Genomic DNA, 22,021 nt, shown 5'->3' with positions numbered 1-22,021 from the left:
TAGCGTTTGCAAGCACCTTAACCAGAACTTGGTTGTTCTGGGCAAATGCTGCAGCCAAGTGTTTTTGAAAAACTTTAATTCTGTTCCTTCTGGTAAGAAGGAATGTGCTGCCTTGAGGACGATCAGCAAAAAATAAAATTTAAAAAAAAGGCCATTTTCTTCAGGGACATCAATAAATAGCCCGTTAAATAGCTGAAGACTGATGTTTAGCATGTAAATGCTAAGTTCCCAGAAGTTGTAGATACTATGTCTTATTAAAATATTATGTTGGAACAGCAAAGCTGCTAAGGGAACCAGCTGAAGGGTAAAGCTAACTTCTGGGGACTGGAGTGAGAGGTTTATCCATTTTAAATATATGGGATCTGTTACTGCATAGTTGCAATTAAGGTGAATTTTGTCACTAGATTGAAGTGAGAGGGGAGAGCAGAATACAGGAAAGGGGCATTCTGCTGTTAGCTGTAACACCAGCTGCATATTACAGCATCAGACGTGGAAACAGCAAAGAACAGAGTGTCAGAGAGGAAAGAAAAATTTATGTTGTTTAAAGCCTGTTGAAATCAGTGAGGGTTTCTGTTAGTAGGATTTGATTACCTTTAAGTTGTGTTTTTCTTCATTGCCACCCTCACCAGAACATTCCACTCAGTTCCTGGTAGCAATCAAATGTAGAAGAAGGTATTGTTTGCACCTTGTCTGTAAACTATTACCATAGTTCATCAAAGCTTAACTCTTGATTTTAGCTTGGCTGATAAATTTGAGCACCTTGTTTTAGTTGGAAAGTTTTACAGTATCAGAGATACCTCAGTGCATTAACTAATTCAGTAGAAAAAAATTTGAAGATCATGTAGTATAATATCAGCAAAGAATTCCCTATGCCTGAAAATTTATCTAGGTATTGTGCAGTATTTCTCCATAACTGGGTTCGTAGTCTAAATGTCCATAGCCTTGAGGAGAGTGAAGTTTACAAAGGATTCTTTCTAGTGCTTTTCTGTTGATAGCAATTCAGACTGTCTCCTTGCTGTTTTCTAGACTACTTGTAGATATTCTTCTAGTCAACTGATGCACTAATAACTGCATCAGAATTGCAAAAGAACTTAAGTCATTTTGTTGTGGAACAAACTGTGCCAAAATGTGCAATTCAATACAAAACAGGAGCCTATGGGTGCTTTGGGATAGTGTAATTTCAACCCATCCTCACATACAGATCTGAAGTGAGGCCTCCATCATTGTTGAGAAGAGAATTCAGCAATGGCTACTTTATGGCTTTATATGACTTGAATTTTTTTGGCTGCTGCCATGGCATTGAATGATTAGAAGCTTTACAAGTGGGAAAACTGCTGTATTGCAAAAAAAGTTACTAAGAGGCTTTTAAAGTCTTCTGTGCACATGTGAACTAAGACACCATGTTCTTTGATAGCTAATCTCTAGGTCTTCAGTTCTTACCACAGGAACCTCTTTTTTTTCAATGACTGTAGCACTTCATTCCCAGATTTATTGTTATCCAGTTGAATTTCTGGCATGTATTTTTGATGCTTTTGTTTCGTTTATCATAGATGCATCTGGAACTATGAATCTTAATGCTTAAAATTCTATCCTGTGGAAACTGATCCCACAATAATTAATCCTTACTGCTAAACTCTTTTTATGCATCCCTCATTTAAATATTTGTTCTACTTTTATAGGTCTTAGGACACTAAAATCCCTATTGATTCTTTATGTTATCTACTAATATGTGGTCCCAGACTTAAAACTCCAGTTAGTATTTAAAATTAATTTCCTAAAAGGGATTTTCTAATTTCTAAAGGAAAGCAGACGCATAAATCTGATGCCAAAATAAGGATCCTTTTCTTGTTTGACTGTATAAGAAGTGCTGCTGCAAAAACAGGACCAGGGCATAGACTCTTCTGCCGAGGCACCCGAGCCACTGTATAAGGCAGACACTTGCAGGATGTATTGGGTAGGTTATGCGACTATTACGTGACCTGTTTTCCTTCCTTGATGTGGCAATCAGCCAGAGTAATATACCCTAACGTAACAAGCCATCTCACAACTTTAAAAAGCCTCTTTGTTGTTTTCTGGTGTGAATTCTGTCTTCCAGAACTTGTTTTTGTCCTTTTATGCTTTCTGTACTTCTGCATTTAGAAACACTTGGGGGGGGTGTGGTTGCTTGAAATTGTCTTTAGCATGAAGATACAGAAATGCCTTAAAATGCTGATTTAATGACTCTACGCCCCTGGCACATGCATACAGCCTGCTTGCCCCCTCCCTTCCCCCACCTTCTTGATATTGTGCCTCGTTTTTGCATGGAGCCAGTGTTGCTTGAGACCATCCAAAGTTGCCAAGACCTGTGTGATAACTCTAATCTCAGTATTGCTCTTGCCTGAGCTAGAACAGACACACGTTGGTTTTTTACAAAGGACTACATTCAGTCTTGCTTTAGCTTCTTTGCGCCGTGGAGATCACACAGTAGGAATAGCCAAACTGTTGACCTTCAAAATCCTTAGGGGTGAGAGATGGACAAATCTTCCCACTGTACTGATGCCTGAAGTGTGGATCATTATGTACAGTGTTCAAGTTTCACCCCGAGAGCCTTTTCAGTCCCATAACCCACTGTGTCAGACATGACTTGTTAACGGGGGACATACACGCACACCAGGATAACACCGGCATCCCAACTGTATGGCAGCTTCAACGCCTGCTCTCATCCTCTGTCATCTAACAGACACACAATGTCATAAGCTCTTATCAATGTTAATTTGAGAGATGTATTTTGTGGGTGTAGTTGCAATCTTTCAAGTGCATGGTACAAAGTTACTGTCTCACAGGCTGCAGGGAATATCTGTCCTGGAGCGCTGCCTGCCCTTCCTCCTCCTTCTCTGACCTTGGTGTTGCTTCTCTTGTTTCTAACTCTTTTTGTTCCCTCGTCCTCTTACCTAGCTGGTGTTTTCTTCTTTTTCTTAGATATTTTTTTCATAAAAGTGCCACCAACTTGGCTGATGGGCTCAGCTTTGACCTGCAGCGGGTCTGTTGAAAAGCTGTCTGGCATAGGGCAGCCCCCGACCTCTTTCCACAGAGCCTTCCCCTGCAGTCTTCCCACTACCAAAATCTTACTATGTACACCCAATACAGGTTTCCAAGTTCACACAGCAAAGCTGGATAGGGAATGTGACCAAGCTATCTGCATTGTGATATCTTTTTGCTGGAGACCAAGATTTTTTTTACTTTACTTTATTACATACTATTCTTGCTTATACATCACACATTCAATATTATGTTTGGAGGCTGTACGTATTGATGGAGTCGCACAACTTTTTAAAATAAGAGGATCTTATTTATTAAAATAGAGAAAAATCAGGAATTTATAAGATAATGGAGTTCTTTCTTTTAGAGAAAATGCCCTCATTATCTTGACATGCAGTGTTCTTTAATGTGCCGAATTGGTTCTGTTTACATCTCCTTCATGTGACTTCCACTTGAAGCCGAGATACACTCCGTGGTTTTTATTGCAGGCAGATGGTAAGATTTGTGTGGAAAACCTAGGCAATTTTTATTGGGCTGTTAATTACTGGCATTTGAATTATTAGGGATGGTAATATTTTCTTATTTCTGCAACAATTATCCTTCTTCTGGAGAGGAAAGTGACTTGTATTAGCCTCACTTTCTTGTTTTCTTCATTAGCTCATTGTGTTGGGTGACAAAAAGAAGACAGTGTTCAAATGCTGCTTTAACAGCATTAGAATAATTTTGTCAGGCTTGGGAAAAATACAGTGTCATTTCATTGGAGTCCCTCCACCCTACTGTGACCCATACCCATATCCCACTAAGTGGACTGTCCTAACCTGAGCTGTTAAGTAAAAGTTAAAGTTGAAAAAAAGAAGAAAAGTGGTTTCTTCTAATGTGATAGGAGAGCATTTTTATGAACAAAATCACCACTGGTTCTCACAGCTAGAAACTAGAAAAGCTGTGAGGATTAAGAACAAAGACTGACCATCTTTTACTTACGTCTCTATGTTAGTTGAGATAGAGATGTGCTTCTGGAAATGAGCAAAATCCTCCAGAGTATTACAAGCACTGTCTGTCAACATAATACAATTATGTTTTGGAGTACTATAGAGACTCTAAAATTCAGAAATGCAAGGTCACAGCCTGAGTGATTTTAGGTGTGCGATCCCGAATCATATTAATTTATGATGGCAAAGAGTTTTCTCTGTCACATACTAGAACAATCTGAAGAATGGCAGATCCTCAGTAGGTTTAAAAAAATGAAATATCAATATTTTAGTTCCTCTGTCTCCATATGATATTATTATCCTTTTACTCATACAGCCAACGTCATGGCACCTAGCTTCTTAATAAAGAAGCAGAAGCATTCAGCTTCCTAAACACTAGGGCAAGGTAGGTCTGTAAAAAATGTATATGGTAAGCTTTCCTTTCCTCCAGGATGAGAGATGCAATCGTAACTCATTCCACCCATCCTTGCTTGAGAAATGAATACCTTTCAGTGCAGGTTTTTAATTTGGTAATTAGACATTCTTGTGCCTTATGTTAAGTTCATTTTGGAAGCAGTATTTTCATCATTCCTAACCATCGCTTTTTATTAACTATTGGGAAGCCACCCTTTTGTGTATTGGGAGATTAACTGTAATTAGATTCCATCTCACTAAAGCACTGCTATGTAAACCACTTCACCTCTTGTTTAATTGAGAAACTGAATGTGGAGAGGCTTAAAGTTAACAAGGAAAGAATGAATATTTAAATTGGCCAGAACGGTATTATGGCTCTTCTGAGCCTCTTAGTACATAGTTATTGGCATAGCCTCCCTTCCCGTGCTTATGTAGTCCTTATTTTCAGGCAACTGCAAGGATTGAGAAATGCTCTGGAGTTATAAATAATACACAGGTAGCAGAGCTGAGATGTTAAATGTTCAAAGCAAGCTCATTGGTGTATATACGTCATGAGCAAACAAACACTGTGTTTCTACCTATGTACCTATTGAACTCTGAATTTTTGGAAAAATACAGCTCTTTGGCCTAACTTACATGTGGCAGAGATTTTCTGACTGGAGTAGTAGAGTCACAGGGGCCAGTTCTTCTGGTAACAGTGCTGTTTACAGATTTCGAAGTCTGATCACTGGATCCCCATCATGGCTGCCTGCAAGGAGTTTGCAAAAAGAAGCCCGATACCAATGACCTTAGATTGATGATGGAGAAATACATCTTCACTGAAAAACTTTTTGGGGCATAAAAATTGAAAAGGACTGAAAACTTCTATTCTATTGCAATGTTTATGCTCCTGGTATAGTGCTGAGTCTCCTGCTGTGATCAAGTAGCTGCCCTAGTCCTGTCTGCTGACAAATAGAGTTTACACGTTGAGTAAAAGAAATGTGAGGATGTGATAGTGTATTTTACTTTTAAAATTCTGTTTTGGATGTCTGTCCCTAAAACTAATAAAATCTAGGTTTTTTAGGGCTCTGAAGAAGAGTACTGCAGATAGACAGGTGTCCTGGTTTGATGGGAACTTCTTTCCTTAAATCATTAATACTAAATAGTCCTAAATTTCCTGCACATCAGCTGTGTTGCACGGGTATTGACTGTGATATCTGAAGCAGAAAGGAAGAAAACAATGATGATAGTTGGGGAAGAATTTACTTCAGTGGTGGAGAAATGTAAGAAGTATTTTAAATTTGAAACTTTTATCCTGTGACTGTGGGAGAAGGAAAAGAAAAATGCTTGTGCCTTAAGGAGCACATATGAAATTCTAATCAGCAGGAGCATTCTTGGTGCTTAGCTACCTGGTTAATCTAAGCAACTTGCCTACAGTAATGGAATGAAGCATTTCTAGCTGTGAGTTTTCAGATTCTTTTGAAGTTAGAATTGCTAGGATTCTGACTGAGCTGAATCCATGACAGAACAGGGACTACAAGAGGAGAAAAATCTGTAGATTTTCCTATGAAGGTTTCCATCTAGGTGAGGTTAAGTGCTGCCAGAGCACACTAATGGTGACGTATGTGTTAGACATGTCCTTTATGTCATGTCCTTCCTAGGAGCCAGGAAGATGCTGCTACTGACTATTAATTAGAATCACAGTGATAACTTTTTGCAGAAACACTTTGGTTTAAGTAGTAGATCAAGAGAGCATCTTTCTTGACAGTTTTCTAGGTATATTGTTTCAAATTATTTTTTTTTCTAGGAAAATTAAGAAAAGAGTTGTGATTTAAAAAAAAAAATTGCTGTGCTTCCTCTAGAGATCAGGTTGCCTTGGACATTTGTGGTTTGGTTATATGTCTGGGTAGAACAGAGACAGATTCTCTAGCAACGGATGAGGTGAAGACATCCCTGCACATTATGGATGATGGGAGAAAAGCTGCTTGCAAGTTGGGAATGTTTTTATAAGACCTATTTTTATAAAATCTATTTTGGCATGTTTTATTTGAAGACTGTAATTTTAAAATAGTTGAAATATCTAAGCCTTAAGTTGAGCACTTAAGCTAGTATTTCTCTGTAATCACGTGAATAGCCCCATTAAAGTGCATAAAGCTAATCTTATGCTGAAGTGTTTTGCTGAATCGAGTCCCTAGAGAATGTAATGCATGCAAAGGAAAATATATCTAAATATATGAGCATTGTTCCCAGGTTTGGTGGAAATATTTTTGCTTTCTATATGTACTTCTTAGTATACGTTTCCCTTGAATGCAGTTTGAATATAATTCTGCTGTTCAGCAACCCAGATGCAAGAAGCATGCCATAAATATTGTTCTCCTCCCTCCTTCCCTCCCCCAGTGTTGCATTTGGTAAGAGTATCGCTCTAGATATTGATGTTACTATTTTATTAGGAATTTATAAAATGCTGGACAGTAATAAGATACTTTTCAACAGCCTAAGGGCTGGATTTGTGCACTGTTTCATACTGTTATATAAGCACAGAGAAAGTGCAAGACATCACCTGTCCTCCAATCCAGTATACTACTAGTCATTGTGCTCAAGAAACTCTATTATCACTCTGCAAACAGGATTAAGCCACTGTTGTCAGTAAGAGTTATTAATAATTTGTTTTGGAAGAATCAGCCCACAGAAGTGGATCTTGGATTTTTATTTTTGGTGATGGGGGCGTATATGCTCTTAAGAAGGTTCATGGGATGTATCCTGAGTTACTCAGGGCTCCCCCAGCTGTAATAGAGTAGCTGATAGGCATGGCCAGTGCACAGCCCAGCTACTACTCTCTCTGTCCTATAGGCAAATCTGTATGGTTTCAGTGTACAGCCCTTCTATTCCCTGTGGAGACGAGAAAGCAGTAGCTGGGACCACATATCACTATGGGGTGAGCTGCGGCTCTCTGATGTAATAGGTGAGTAGCTGGGGTCATGCAGAGCATTACCTGCTGACATTTCCAAGGAAGGATTTGCAATTGGGCTCCCAGGAGTGTCTCAGACAGCACTCCCTCTTGGGGCAGGGATCAATAACTGAGGCTCCCTGTTTGGTCTCTTTTTTTTTAATTTTGGTTTGTAGGTGGCCTGAATTGCATGGCAGAGCAGCTTTCTCCTAAGTGGCTGTAGGTGGAGCTCAAGGTGACAATATTAATTTTAGGCATTTTGGTAAGTATCCCAAGTGAGGCTGGGAAGACTCCAGGCCACAGTGTCATTTCAGGAATTCTTACTGATGTGATCAATCATTTATTGCTCTAACTTGACTAGTAGATTTACAGCTCAAATCAGGCTTAAATACTTGCTGCGTACCCTTTGTTTACCTGTATGACTTTGCTGTTTCACTTTGTTCTGAGGATACAGCAAGTTGAGTTGGACCGTGAACAGATGAAAACATGTCAGAAAATGTAATGTTTTAGAAGCATGATACAGCACTTGTGCAGTGGTACTTAAATCTAAATAATTGATTTTATTTTGTTGCAATTTTAGAACCATTAGTGGACTTGTCAGACTTCTAAACTCTATTGTCTCCCAGAAGAATGAAGGACAGAGTTTTCATAAGATGCTGGGTTTAATTTTATTTGTTTAAAAAACAAACAATCATTGGTCATTTTCATGGACTATATGAATCACAGACTCTAAAGATAGGAAAGACCTAGTAGGTTACGTAGTTCATCACTTTGCCTCTGCAAAATGGTTCTCTACCATAAGCTTTTCTAATGCTTTATGCAATTCAGTTTTAAATATCTCTGCCAATAACAGGATTTTGACTGCTTCACTAGTGAAGTTATAGAACACCTTTTACAAAACTATTTTATTATATTTTACTTTATATTTAGCACACATATGTAGACAGGTAGATGGATATAGATATATTTTAAATGACAGCAATTTGTTATCTGATCTTTTCTGGGCTAGGTAGAAAAAAAAATTTAAAGTATTTTTGAGTCCAATATATACTAAAGTGCCTCAGCAAATGTTGAAGTTTTACAATTATGTTTGCACATATATTTTGTTGCAATGAGGGCCCCCCCTGAAGAGTGAGAGGATATACTATTGAAACAAATTATTTCAAATACATCCTGACTGGAAAAAAAACAAAACGAAACAAAAAACATGAAAAAATCCCAAGGGAAAAAAAAACCAAGACAAAACAAAACAAAAAAACCCCAAAACAACAACAACAAAAAAACCCAAACCAAAACAACCCCCCAAAACTTCTCCTATTAGCATGACTTCTTATCACAGCCATTTAATGTACTGCTAATTGCAGTGACTGGTAAACAAAAGAGTTAAGCAAAATGAGATTTGTAAATTGTTTCTCTTTATTTTAAATTCATGACTACATGTCTTTGCTACTGTCCTTAATAATTCTTGCTGCCAGGCACTGCAGATCTTTATAGACATTCCTTCTGCACTAACAGTGTTATTGTTGAAACAAATTGCACAGGTCTTGTTCTTTTAATCTTGCTAAAAGATTAAAGATCAAGTAAAGAAGAACATTATAGAGGCACAAAAAGCTAACATTTACTTTCATTTTGTTTCACCCTTTAATGAAACTGTTACTGTTCCTGCTAGACAGTGCAACAGAAATAATTTCTAGTGTTTTAAAACATTGTAGCACACCTATTTGCCCATAAATACAATGATTTGTCACCTCTTTGGGACAACTTATGTGATAACAGTGACTTGCTGTGTAAGAGTGTACAATGAGAGGATGATCAATAGAAATCTCAGAACTGAAAACTGTTCTCTAGGTTATTAAGTAAACAGACTAGAGGGAAGGGATGGCATCCAGAGGGATCTTGACAGGTTTGAGAGGTGGACCTGTGCGAACCTCACGAAGTTCAGCAAGGCCAAGGGCAAGGTCCTGCAGATGGGCCGGGGCAATCCCAAACTCAAATCCAGGCTGGGCAAGGGGCGAGGAGTGGATTGAGAGCAGCCATGAGGAGAAGGACTTGGGGGTATTAGTGGATGGAAAACCGACCGTGAGCCAGCAATGTGTGCTCACAGCCCAGACAGCCACCCGTGTCCTGAGCTGCACCAAGAGCAGGGTGGTCAGCAGGTCAAGGGAGGGTGTTCTCCCCTTCTGCTCTGCTTTCATGGGACCCCACCTGCAGTGCTGGGTCCAGCTCTGGGGCCCCCAATATAAGAAAGAGATGGAGCTGCTCGAGCGGGGCCAGAGGAGGCCACAAAGATGCTGGGGGGGCTGGAGCAGCTCCCCTGGGAGGCCAGGCTGAGAGAGTTGGGGGGGTTCAGCCTGGAGAAGAGAAGGCTCCGGGGAGCCCTTTGAGCGGCCTCCCAGGGCTTAAAGGGGGGGCAGGAGAGGTGGGGAGGGACTCTGGATCAGGGGGTGTGGGGATAGGACAAGGGGTGATGGCTTTAAACTGAAAGAGGGTACATTTAGATTAGATAATAGGAAGAAATTCTTCCCTGTTTGGGGGGTGAGGCGCTGGCCCAGGGTGCCCAGAGCAGCTGTGGGTGCCCCCTCCCTGGAAGGGTTCAAGGCCAGGTTGGACGGGGCTGGGAGCACCCTGGGCTGGGGGAAGGGGGCCCTGCCCGGGGCAGGGGGTGCCACTGGGGGGGGCTTTAAGGTCCCTTCCAACTCACATCATCCTATAATATGATATTATTCTATGATAAGTAAACATATAGCTTTGCAGAGCAGTTCATATAAAACTAAATATAGTATTCTCTCTAATTTAAAAATTATACATATATTTTTTAATAATTAAAGTTTTTAAATAAAACTTTTATTCATTTTCTGAATAGCTAGAATCCCAATAGACAAAGGTCTTCCAATATTTCTATTCTATTTCTTGGTAATAGAATCCTTCATGGTTACAACTGGCTTAAATTTCTTAATGAAATAACATGATTGCCTATGTATCTGTAGATCAGTTCATGACCAAAAAAGGGTTTTGAAACTCCTGTGGCCTTCATCCCTTAGTTATGCACAGCAAGTTTCTGATGTTTTACCTCAATATATTGATAGAGGCCTTAAGAAACAGACTTATTCTCCTCCCTTCTCAAAAATATTGATGGGTCTTATACCTACGCTAAAATATTTTAAGTACTTAATGACTTTTAAAGTAAGTTGAATTGGACATTTGTCTACATTCTTTTCTAAGGACTTTAGTTTTATATGTAGGATGCCTGTGGGGATATTTTGCTTGAAGAAAGTAAAAACATGAAGTGAGGTAAAAATGAATCCATAAGAAACTAGAGCTCCCATTTGAGGAGGCTTTTACTACTTGTTGAAGTTGCTGAGCAAAATAAGCAAATGAGCAAGCTTGTTGCCCAGGAAGCTAAAAATAGAAATCTTCAAAATTTGTGTGGCATTCCTAAGAAGAACCTCTTGGACTAGGATCAGTTTCTTGCAAGAAATCATCCCCCCAAAGCTTCAGATGACTGTGGAAACATCATGTATTTCACTGGTTAGGAATTTACTGGGTAACCAGCACTGATGGGAGCCAAAAGCACCCTGAGCAGATGTGATTAGATGCTAAAAACATTACTAAATTTTCATTAATCGGGCTTTATGTCCAAATGGTAGTTTCTAGAAAGTAAAATCTTACTTCCTTTAAAAATTAGTCTTTGCCTCTTTCCTGCTCTTATCCTGAGCTTTTCTTAATTTTTAAAGCTGATGAACATCTACAGTCATCTCTCATACATCTACAGTGTAATCTAGCGATGCAGCTAGAGCTCCTCATGATACACCTGAGGTGGCCTTAAAACATCTAGCTTGAGTACCAAGCATAGTGCAGCCAGACGGGGGCCTGGAGTTCCATTTAGGCTGTTTAATGTATTTAGGCTCTAACAGTCTTTACTGAGTCATCCTGCTTTGGGATGGAGTTTTGTCAGTCACCAGACAGGTTATTTAAGTCAGCCTGCATATGTACACCTGTGCTATACTGCTTAGTGGCAAACCAGCATATTATTTATTCCACTCAAAGTTGTGCAGGGTAAAGACAGGTCAATGCGTCCAGACTCCCGTGGAGGGCATAAAGAGACTCACAACATCTAAGTGGTCTATGGTGGCTTCAAACTGAAAAAATTATGATACAGGAGTTACATCACTGCCTTGAGAGTTTATAATATTTTATTTTTCTCCCCAATAGATGCATAAATGACCAAATTCTGACAGAGCAATGGGTTTGGAAAAATCAAGCTTAACAGAGAATCTTACGACAGCTTAGAGTATTCAGCGCAATCCCAGTTCATTTAGCATATAAGCAATCAAGCAAACCAATGCCAATTTCTTTTATCACTCACACCCTCCTTAGATTACTTACCTGAGATATACAAGTTTTCCTTTTTACAGTATATTTTTATTACCATTGACATAAAAAAATATTTTTTCAAGCAGAATGTAACAATATTAATGTGCTGCCCTTTGTTCAATACTGTATTTTATTGTTTTTTTTCTTAGTAGTAGTAACAATAATAATATTTAACAATTCAATACATGTGGTACTATATAAAAGAGCTTTGCTGCCAACAACTCGATATCTTCTGCAGGCTAGCTAGATACTGTATCTCCATTTTAGAAATAAGCTGAGACAGAAGATCTTTAACAGCTAGCCTTTGGAAAGTATCCATAATTGTTGGTCTTTGAATTCTTTGTTGTCCAGCTCTAATTTCCAAAGGTTCCTGGCACACCTGCCTCTTCTGTTACCTTCAACAGGGGAATCGATTGTTACTCTGAAAATAGGAGCTGAGGAGGATAATTAACAAGGTGTCTGCATTTAAATAAGATGGCATTTCCTCATATGTGCGTCTCCTTCACTCTCTGGCTGTTTCATACCATACCCAGCATATGCTCCACCCGTCTTGCAGCCACAGTCCCACTGCTGCACAGCTCAGCAGGCAAACCTTAGTCTCTAGAGAGTCTCTAGCCACTCTGTTTTTCCTTCCCACTTTTTGTCCATCAGTCATCTCTATATTCCTGCTTGTTATCTGCTGATTTAGCCATGCATTCTTTCTAATTGCAGTCCCTCCATACCGTTCTTCTATTCTTAGATTCCTATGCTTGCTTTCTAATGGCTGAAGAGTCTTAGTGATAAAAGTGCAATGAATTTACCAGTCCAAAAGAATGTTAAAATAAGAGCAGTGTTCCATCATATGTTACACTCCCCACTTGCTACCACCATCTTTTGTATGCAGGAGTTCACATTTGGTTCTGCTTTCCTTCCCTCCTACACTTACATTTCCTCCACACACACACATCTGTTTTCCTTTCTCCAATCAATGGTAAGATTTAGCTGCTTAAATAAAACCACAGTAAAAATCTACTGGTGTATTTGTGGGTGTGTAGATGTAACATTCAGAACGAAAATACCATCAATTTTATCCATTTATTATAAATTTTATAAAAGAACCTGTCATGAGAGCATTTCTAGTCCAGGAAAAGAGCAGAAGGCAGCATGAAAGACTGTCATGGGGGACCTTGTGCTACCTGTACTTGTACTATTTCACAGTGGAAGGCTGATGAGTTTGGTGTGTGATATTTAATATGCATTGAAAGATGTTTGTATTTTTAGGATTTCTACAGATGCTGTTTATATATCAATTTATTATATAGGATAGCATATGAGGGTTTTTATCACTGAGTTTTAATCAAAACTGTGTGGAAAATAAAATTGGATAATCTTCTTTTTCATTTTGGGAGATTTTTTTTAAAAATAGTTCATCTCTTCCAATGTTGGCTTAAGCAAAAAAATTCTGTTTTGAAATGGGCTTTGGAACAAAGGTCTAATTTAAATATAGATAGAAAAGGGCAACATTTTTTCTTTACTGCATTTTAGTGCATTCCAGCAAAGCCTGCCAGTGCATGTTAATAATTATTTACAGAAAAATCCAGACAAATTCCTGTGCCTCTCCCCCCAAATATTTTGCGGTGCATCTTAAGAATATAGTTTTCCAATAGCAGTTTCACAGTTAAAGTTGTAAAATATTTCTTTATTAAAAGCTTTTAATTTTGACTTTCATAGAGGAGACCTTTTCTCTTTTAAATTTTGGAGTGTGATGTGTAGTCAAAAGAAGGTACTTGGAGAGAACTCAAGTTTAACTGCACAAGCTGTTTTTTGAGAGGTTGGAAACTGAAATTATTTTCATTTTTACAGCAAAAGAGTTTGCTTTTTTAAAAAGCCTTAAAAATGTCTTGTCTGGAGACTTAATAATCTTGACTAGCATGAGAAAGCATCAGGATTATTATTAAGTAGGTAGGACTTTCATCGGTTAAAAACAAAAAAACAACAAACCCCAAAACAAGCAAACAAACAAACAAAAAAAAAAAACAAAACCAAAAACCCCAAATGTTTTTGCTAAGTCTTGCAGAACTTGCCCCTGGGAAGCAAGGGAAGAGGAAAAGGCAGAGAGGCTTGCCTATTTTCAGACATCATACCTGGGACTGTAAACTTGCAAAGAGATGAGATCTCTGAGCCCATTTAACAGTTTGTTACTGCTGAAAGGAGGTTTTCATACTCTGTTCTTCCCTGCTTCCTCTTCTGCCTTCCTTTACTTCTGCTTCATGGTCCAACCTCTTTTTTACAGGCACTGTTGCTTGTTCAACCACTCGTGAGCTGATTCAGCTCATTAAGTCAGCAGAAAATAGTGTGGTTTTTTGCTGAACCAGGCAGGCTTTTGCAATTTTATTTGTTATATTTGTCATGAAAGCGTCTGTTCAAACACATAACAAAAAGACAATCACAGTCCTGAAAAACATACTGTATTTTAGAAATCAGAAGGATTTAGGTGTGTGCTTAAACCATTACTAGTTCAGAGCCCATAGAAGAAACAATTAATTTATCTTTTCCAGTGGAAAATAAAATCAGGATATTCTGATGGGCAACAGCATACCAGAATCTCAGAACCATGCTCTCCAAAGTTCTGCAATCCCTATCACCCTAGAACAATTGAGAAGCAGGGTTGCTTTTTTCAATTAAAGATCTGCTTGTATGTTATTTCATAAACACTGGAAAATTCAAGGTTAAATGGGCTGCTTCTTCACTTTTAAAGCTGGCACACTTTCCTCTCCATAACCTCTCTGTTTTTCATCTCTTCTGTTTCCCAGAAAGTTCAGAGACAGGTTGCATTTTCTACCTTGTTCATAAATACAACCCCCACACACTTTTGTTGATTTGTTCAGTGCTCTGAAATAGACAACTTTTGTTTTCTTTCTATTTAAAATGATGATGTAATGGGTAAAATATCAGGAGTTATTAATCAAAATGCTGAAATCTTAATTCTATAATGGAAAAAGGTAAAGGTGCTAAGCTAAACTCTGCTACAACTTTTAAATTTTTCTCCTGCTTTAACAGCTCTGGTAGCATAAATGTTGTTTTAGATTACAGTTAACGGCAATAATGAAATGGCTTTGTTTTTTGGTACAAAGTATCTTTCTTTTAAGTGAGGAGAAAGCACCATTATCAATCTTGATTTTCTGAAGCATGGCTGTTACTGAATCAACATGTACTTTATTTCTGCAACTATACTAAGACATCTGTAAAATATGATCTGAAAATAGTGAGGCTACCAAAAGGCCTAAATTAGACACAACATCCTCGTAGGTGCATGTGTTCGAGAGTAAGGTATTTTAAAACCTGCATTTTACTATAAACATGTGTTTGCTATTAGTAACCGACATCAGGCCTTCACAGATTATCTTGTACACAAGGAAAATCTTCGAGTTTGTCTCTTTCAAGTCATAATATGGATGCTTTTACCCTTAGCTACTGACAGCGATGAAGACAAAAGCATTTGAACCAATGGTTCAGCATCTTTTAGCCTGGTTCCAGCCTTTTTTTCACCTCTAAGTATAGAGATACTTTCTGCACAGCAACAACTACAACCCATCAACAGTGATGATGCTCATAACTGCACATGTCATGAGAGGGACTTGAGGAGCTATCTCTTTGTAAGGAAAACCCATTTATAGTGCCTGGTATTAAAGTTTAAATGCATATTCTTATACGTTACATCTCTTCAGGGAAAGGAACCTTTGTATGTGGGAATGAAGTCTTATGCACACTCCACATGTGAATATCTGTAATAGCATTTGTTCTAGACAGTAAAAGCACAGAAGAAACTCTAGATGCACAATAGAAGGGTGACAATGGTAAATTAGTTGAAATTACAGCAAACTTACTGGTGTATAATTTGACTCAAATATTAATAATATTATAGAGCCATGTGTTTCCTTCTGCTCTGGAAATAGGGTATTGAACATCCATAAAGCAGAAAAGTCAGTAATGCCATTTGTCCCGCTGGCTTTCTAATACCATCCAATAAATTGGGTAGAAGCTGTCCACCATGGGTTACATAGACTACAGAAATGGGGGGGAAGAAAACAAAGAGAGTTTTGAGTTTTGTTTTGTTCTTTTTGCCTCCAGCAGTTGAACTTGGAATGAAAAAAGAGAAAAGCAAGCTGCTTTCTTAACATGTCAGTAGTTTACAGCTCTTTAATTATAAATCTTAGCCTTGGCCTAGATGCTTTCCAAAATGGCTGGAGTTTCCTAAAATCTTGGTTTAAGACTAGCTAAACAACAATTACAGAGCAAGTGGTTTTCCATGTGAGAAGTATAGAAGGAGCCTCGCTTGGATGTTGTCACAAGAAGATTTATTTGAGAGCCTGTTACTAAATCTTGTCCTTCATTATGCAGATCCGCAGTCATTGTGGTTACTTTCTGTTGCCTTTGCAGATGAACAAGCTGTGTTGCAACTGTTTTTATAAATGTTTTGTTGACGTTAATTTAGCAATCACTTTTCTTTTTGTGGGATTTCTTCATCTTGGAATTTGAGACTTATCTACATGGAGCAATTCATGAAAATTAATGTGAGTCAACTAAAAATGTGACTTAGAAATAGATCGGTTAAACGTCATTAAAACCCCCAAGGCCCTTTTTATCCAGAATTCAAGTGGTCCTAATTTAATTTAATTTACTTCTACAGTGAAGTTACTTCATTCAAATGCAATTCTAAAGGAGAACATCCACATTAGCGTTTAATGCAGTTTTACAGCTTCTCTTTAAAGTAACATTTTTAGTTAATTCACTTTCCTGATTGTCCCCATATAAATAAATCCCTAATCCCACAAGTGTTTTTAGTTCTGGCTAATCCTTGACACTTCTTAATAAGGGACTGCATAGTCCAGATAGCGTCTATACCAATTGTGGAGCTGGAAAACATCCAATTTCCAGTCTCTACTGCATCTGGTAAGACTTGGTCTCTGACTGTTCAGCTTTACCAGCAAACTATAGAGGAATTGTAAGGCAGGCTAAACCTAAGGCAATAGGTTTCTGTTCCCCAAATCAATTCACTGATGCTAACACAATCAGACTCTCATATACTAACCAAGTTTAAAAGCTTTTAAACTGATCTACAGGGGATATCTTTAGCATCTTCATCCAAAATTTCCCTGAGAGGTGAACCATTTTCGGTTAAACATCATGCGTGAGAGGATGCTTGAACCTTGCTGTAATGCTGAGGTGTGATTGTTGGACTGAGAGCTTGAGAAGTCTGCGTGGGGGTGAGATTTAAATTCCATACTGGATTTCTTGCGTGTCAGTCAGCAAACGCTACCTAGAGGATGTATAGGATCAGTATATGTTTCAGCAGGCAGCTCAGTACTTCAGGCATTTAGGTAATCTTAGGTGTTTTATGTAGATTATGCCATTATATATTTATTTGAGAAGACTTAGTGCGACTAGGAAATGATACCATTTGAGCCATGGTATTAAACCAAATCTGACCTGTCATGCTTCTGTTTTGTTTGCTTCTAAGTGGAACTTGGAAGTGAAGATACAGAGGTGAAGTACAGGTACAGCCAGTGATGACATTGTGGAAGTAGAGTGGCCCTTGTGGCATGTAGAGATGTGAATTTCAGCCTTGTGACAAAACTGTATGATTGATCCTGCTATGCATGGGTCCTTGGTCATTTAGGTTCAGGAGTTGAAAGTAATGAAGTAGGTTGACTTTCATTCATTTGTACAAAATTGGCCACAGAAACAATTCTCTTAACCATGCTGGCCTTATGAGCTGTCTAATTCAGAACAGACTTTTAAGCTGAATTGCTTTTGGATTCTATCAACTATATTGATCATAACTCAACTAACTACAGTGGGAGTGAGGACATCTAACTCACATGTAAGTCCCACCTTCCATAGCTTTTTACTGAGCATCAAACAGGTTTTTTTTGATCGTTGGATCTGTGTACAAGCTATAACATGATGATACAGTAAATCCAACATTAGAGCTCTTAGTCTTGGATGGAAACCACCCTGGCCACAGGACAAAACAACCCCACTCACATGGCTAGGTTAGAATTCTCTGAAAATTTCTGGCGTGCTAGCTTTGCTCCTGCTGACTTTATGCCAGATGGGTATGGATGATCTGTAGCACTCCAATTTTAGGGGGAAGCAGGTGTTTCTGTAGTGACATACAGTTTTCACAAAAGCATGGGGCCAGTATAAGCTCCAAGTTGTGTCATCTAGCAAATTCAACAGAACTATGGTTATGTGCCCACAGTTAAGCCAGAAGAAAGGTTTACTGCTACGTGACCTGGCAATATGGAGAACTACAGCCTCATATCCTACTGAAATAGGAGTATAGGAATTTTCCTTCTGTGGGGAAAAAAAAAAAATATTAATATTTTGAAAGGCTTCCACTAAATGCACTTCTATTTTAGATCTCAGTCAAAAGAAGGCAATTTCAATGGCTAGGTACCTACTACCTTTGTTCTGAGTTTATAGTAGTGCAATAGTATCATTATCGCTTCTTCTTTCAACACCAAGTTTTCCAAAAAGAGTTCCTATCCACGTATTTAAAAAGACTCTTAAACCTTAGCTTCTGAGCTCTGATAAATCATAGCCTGAGGTGGTCTTGTTGGAAAATGAGAAGCTACTGAATAAAGAAAATGCTGAAATTTCCCTCTCCATAGGGATTACCAGTTTCATTAGCCTCAGTGAAAACCACATTTCACTAAATTTAGAGCTGCAGCAGAGCTCAATACAGATAATGTATTTAATGTATGCTCTGGGCAGTGAAGTTGAAACTATTTTCAAGTAATTTTCTTCAGTGTTGGATGCAGCCATCCTGTAAGTTTCATGATAACTTAGATTTTTTTCTTTCTCAGAACAGCAAGTGATACTCTTCCAAAGCAGCCAAAATTCTCCATGACAAAGGTGTATCATCATTTCACGTAGTGTCATGTTTTATCACTACCTGGTAATAAAATGTCACACTGTGATAGCACATGCACTTCAAAGATAGGTGTTTTTTTTCCCAGTTCTGTACTCATGTCACCCACTGTTGAATAATGTAGAGGCTCTTACTTTTTTTTTTTTTTTTTTCCACACGCATCTTAACTCTACCAAACTAAAGACAGTTCAAACATCATGGGAAGACATATCTTTGTTTTGTTTTGTTTTGTTTTGCATTCTCTCTCCTCAGAAAAATGAAGATGTAGATATTGTGTATTTATAAAAGGCAACAGAACTGTGCAAACAAGACAGGAAGAGAAGGTATGGGATACAAAGCCAAATTCTATGGCAAATATGGTTTGTTTTCTCATAGTCATTAATTGTTCTGCATTGTTAAATGCAGAAGCATGTCACTGAATTACACTGTGTTATGGGCAGACACCAGACATCTTTCTTTTGATAACATCACAGTTTTCTGTTCTGAAACCTTTGACAATTACCTTTGACAATGTACAAATAATCTGTATTACATACTAAATATTAATTTTTCAATAGTTAAGGTGATGTGACATCATGGTCCATGACTATGGCTCTTTGTGACAAAAGTGATCAAACAATAGTAAAAGTAAACAGAAGTTTACTTGAATGTTTATGTCTGCTTTGGAAAGATTATTTTTAGCAATGTGTCTTAGACTTCTTCCAGATTAAATCTGCAGTTTGCTAGGACAAAAATATTTGTCTTTAAGTAGGTTTTTGGCTATACATTTTAATCAATTTGTCTATGTGGTAGTATGCCAATATTTAAGAATTTGGATATTTAAAAAAAATTCTTTAATGCAGAGCACCTTGTACTATTATGAAGAGGATGCTATGTGTCCCGTCAGTACTGAATGGCCACCTTATTTTATTTTAATATTATTTATTTAATTTATTTTAAATTAGAATAAGTGTAAATTATTGCATAGGGATAAGACATAGGGGAGTCTGGACAGATAGAGTTAAATATCTGGTGATAGAATTAATCTGGTGAAAAGATGATTGTTTTCAATGTTATGTGCTACATTCTATGTGACTATGTAGTAACTAAACACTTGAAGCCTCTTGCACACTGTTTCTCTAAAGGTCATATTTGTTACAGGGTTTTTTACCAGAGATTTATGTTTCTTAGCAGGGACTTGTGTTCCTTGGGATTGATACAACAGGAAATTGCAGTCCTTCACACAGTACTAAACAGGTAAACAGGTGGGAGCACTGCACAGAATAGAGATCTGTTATAGAAGAGATGAACTGGTCTACTGTATTTTGCTTTCTTTCTAGGGTGCAGTAGATTTTGCAAGGCTCAAGGGTGGTCATAATTAAAGATCTTAGAAAGAAATGCTTTTGGCATTGTTGTTCTTTTAAAGAGTGGGATTATCTGGAAACTGCACTGCTGACATCCCTACTAGTTTTTTCCAGCTTTTTCCATTTTGTTTTGTTTGTTTGTTTTTGTTTATTGGTTTGGGGTTTTTTTTTGGTGTGAAGGAAATAGTAGCTAAGAAATTCAGTTATACTAGAAGAGTTCCCATGAAACATATCATAAGATCGGGATGGAAGTCTGTGGTCAAACTAGGAGTCAGATGATACATACAACAGTTCTGTCTCAAACCCTGTCCTTTGTTTTACAGGAATTCTGATCCAAATAAGCAACAACTGGGGCACTGTTCCATATTTAAAATCTTACCTAAAATCAGGGTGATAAATTTGAAGTGTGGAGTCTGACTCTACAGATGGTGAAGAGTTGTCTAAGAGAGAGTAGGTCTTTCGGGGTGACAGATGCATTCACTGTTTCCCTGAGGCCTAAACACTGACGAGTGCAGTGGCTCACTGCTGGGGATGATTTGGTTTTGTAAGTTGATTAAAACTGTAGATTTAGTGGCTGAAACAGTGTTTTTCAGATAATTGCTGGAACTGAGCCAAGGCAGTGTCTACTGTGAGCTCCACATGGTAGATTATAGATTCTACTATCGATGGATACAAAGCAAAGGTGTTGCTTAAATGATTTTGGAAGAGGAACTCTGTATTCTGCTCTATTGAATTACACAGCTGGGAGTTTTTCTTGCATTCCTTGACCTCTGTAGAAGAATAATGACATAAGGGAAAGAAATACACTTCTTAATACAGGCAGGTGGACCTCAACTGTCTTCCACTAGCTGGGAGTGAAGTAGAGCCTTTTCTCATTTAGCAGTTGTGGGAAAAGCAAACCCCGGTCTGTAGCGTAGAGAATTACCTGTGGTCTACTAAATTTCCTAGTAGTTTCAGTTAGATGCTTCTTTATTTTGTCCCCTAGACTGTGGTGAAATGTTACTCATTGTGCAACAGATGCCACGTTCCCTACTAGAACTAACTTTGTAGTGCAGTGCAGGATTGTCGTATCTGTGGTCTACTTCCCGAGGTGGTTGACAGTCTATATAAATATCATGTTAATGAACCATCTTACCTCCGGGTCTTGGCCTTTCCAACTGTGTGAGCTTTCTGCATTCTGTTCTATCAAACTGTACTTCCTCCAAGGTTTTCCTGACCCTTATTTTTCACTCACCAGTTCCTTCCAGTCAGCCAGCTTACCTTTACCCTTTTCCTCTATAATTCTGATATATAGCCTTCTCCAGGTGTGAACTTGCAAACATGAAGACACAGGAGATCAATGTTCTTGGCAGCAACAGAAACAGTTTGGGCATGTTTTTTCCTCCTTGGATGTTCCTCAGAGGCAACCCCACTTTGATAATGCTTTGCTTTTGAATTCCCTGGCTGAAAAGGAATATAAAACACAACCTTTGCAAAGTGCTGTGAGATGGAAAGCTTTATATGAAGAGCCAAGTGGTATTAGTAGAAATAGTTAACTAGCGTTTTTCTAAAATAGCAGTCATCATTCTTCTGTGTAATGCATGTGGTTGTGTCTCTCAGGAAAAAGAGGCAGTAAGCTAATATCCTGCCATCTTTCTTAGGAAACCAGTTTAAGGAGTTCTTTTCAGTATCTCTACTGTGTGGAGTTGACTACAAATTAGTATGTTTTCTCCCTGAAATAGATGTATTTTCTATTATTATTCTGTTACATCAGAGCCTGTTTGTTTCTTGCTGTGATACTGCTAATACTGTGGCACCTTCATTCCACTGCTCTCTGGAAGCAGATACCTCTTGTTTACAGCGTTAAGATGAATATAGAAGAAAGTCTTTAATGCGGCGTTTTAGGATAACAATGACCAGAATACTAGTGCTTCAAATACTTTTTCTTTGTTAGCTTTGCCAGCATTCTTTATTCAATCCCACTTTTATCTATGAATAAAAAGCTTTAGTTTACAAAAATAAAGACACCTGAAGATGATAATTGTTGCAAAGGTGTAGTGAAAACATAAAAGTATTGTTTCCA

At 38.1% G+C, this 22,021-nt stretch overlaps 1 protein-coding gene across 1 annotated transcript in view; it reads left to right on the top strand.

Annotated features, from left to right (window-relative positions):
• LOC122154748 overlaps positions 1-22,021 on the top strand; it is a 128,930-nt gene that overhangs the window by 5,232 nt on the left and 101,677 nt on the right. The gene's annotated exons all lie outside the window — the stretch shown is intronic.

This window comes from Tyto alba, unplaced genomic scaffold (genome assembly GCF_018691265.1).
Source record: "Tyto alba isolate M040663 unplaced genomic scaffold, T.alba_DEE_v4.0 Super-Scaffold_46, whole genome shotgun sequence".
NCBI lineage: Eukaryota > Metazoa > Chordata > Aves > Strigiformes > Tytonidae > Tyto > Tyto alba.
The sequence above is the reverse complement of the archived record's forward strand: the minus strand, read 5'-3'. Positions and strand labels throughout refer to the sequence as shown.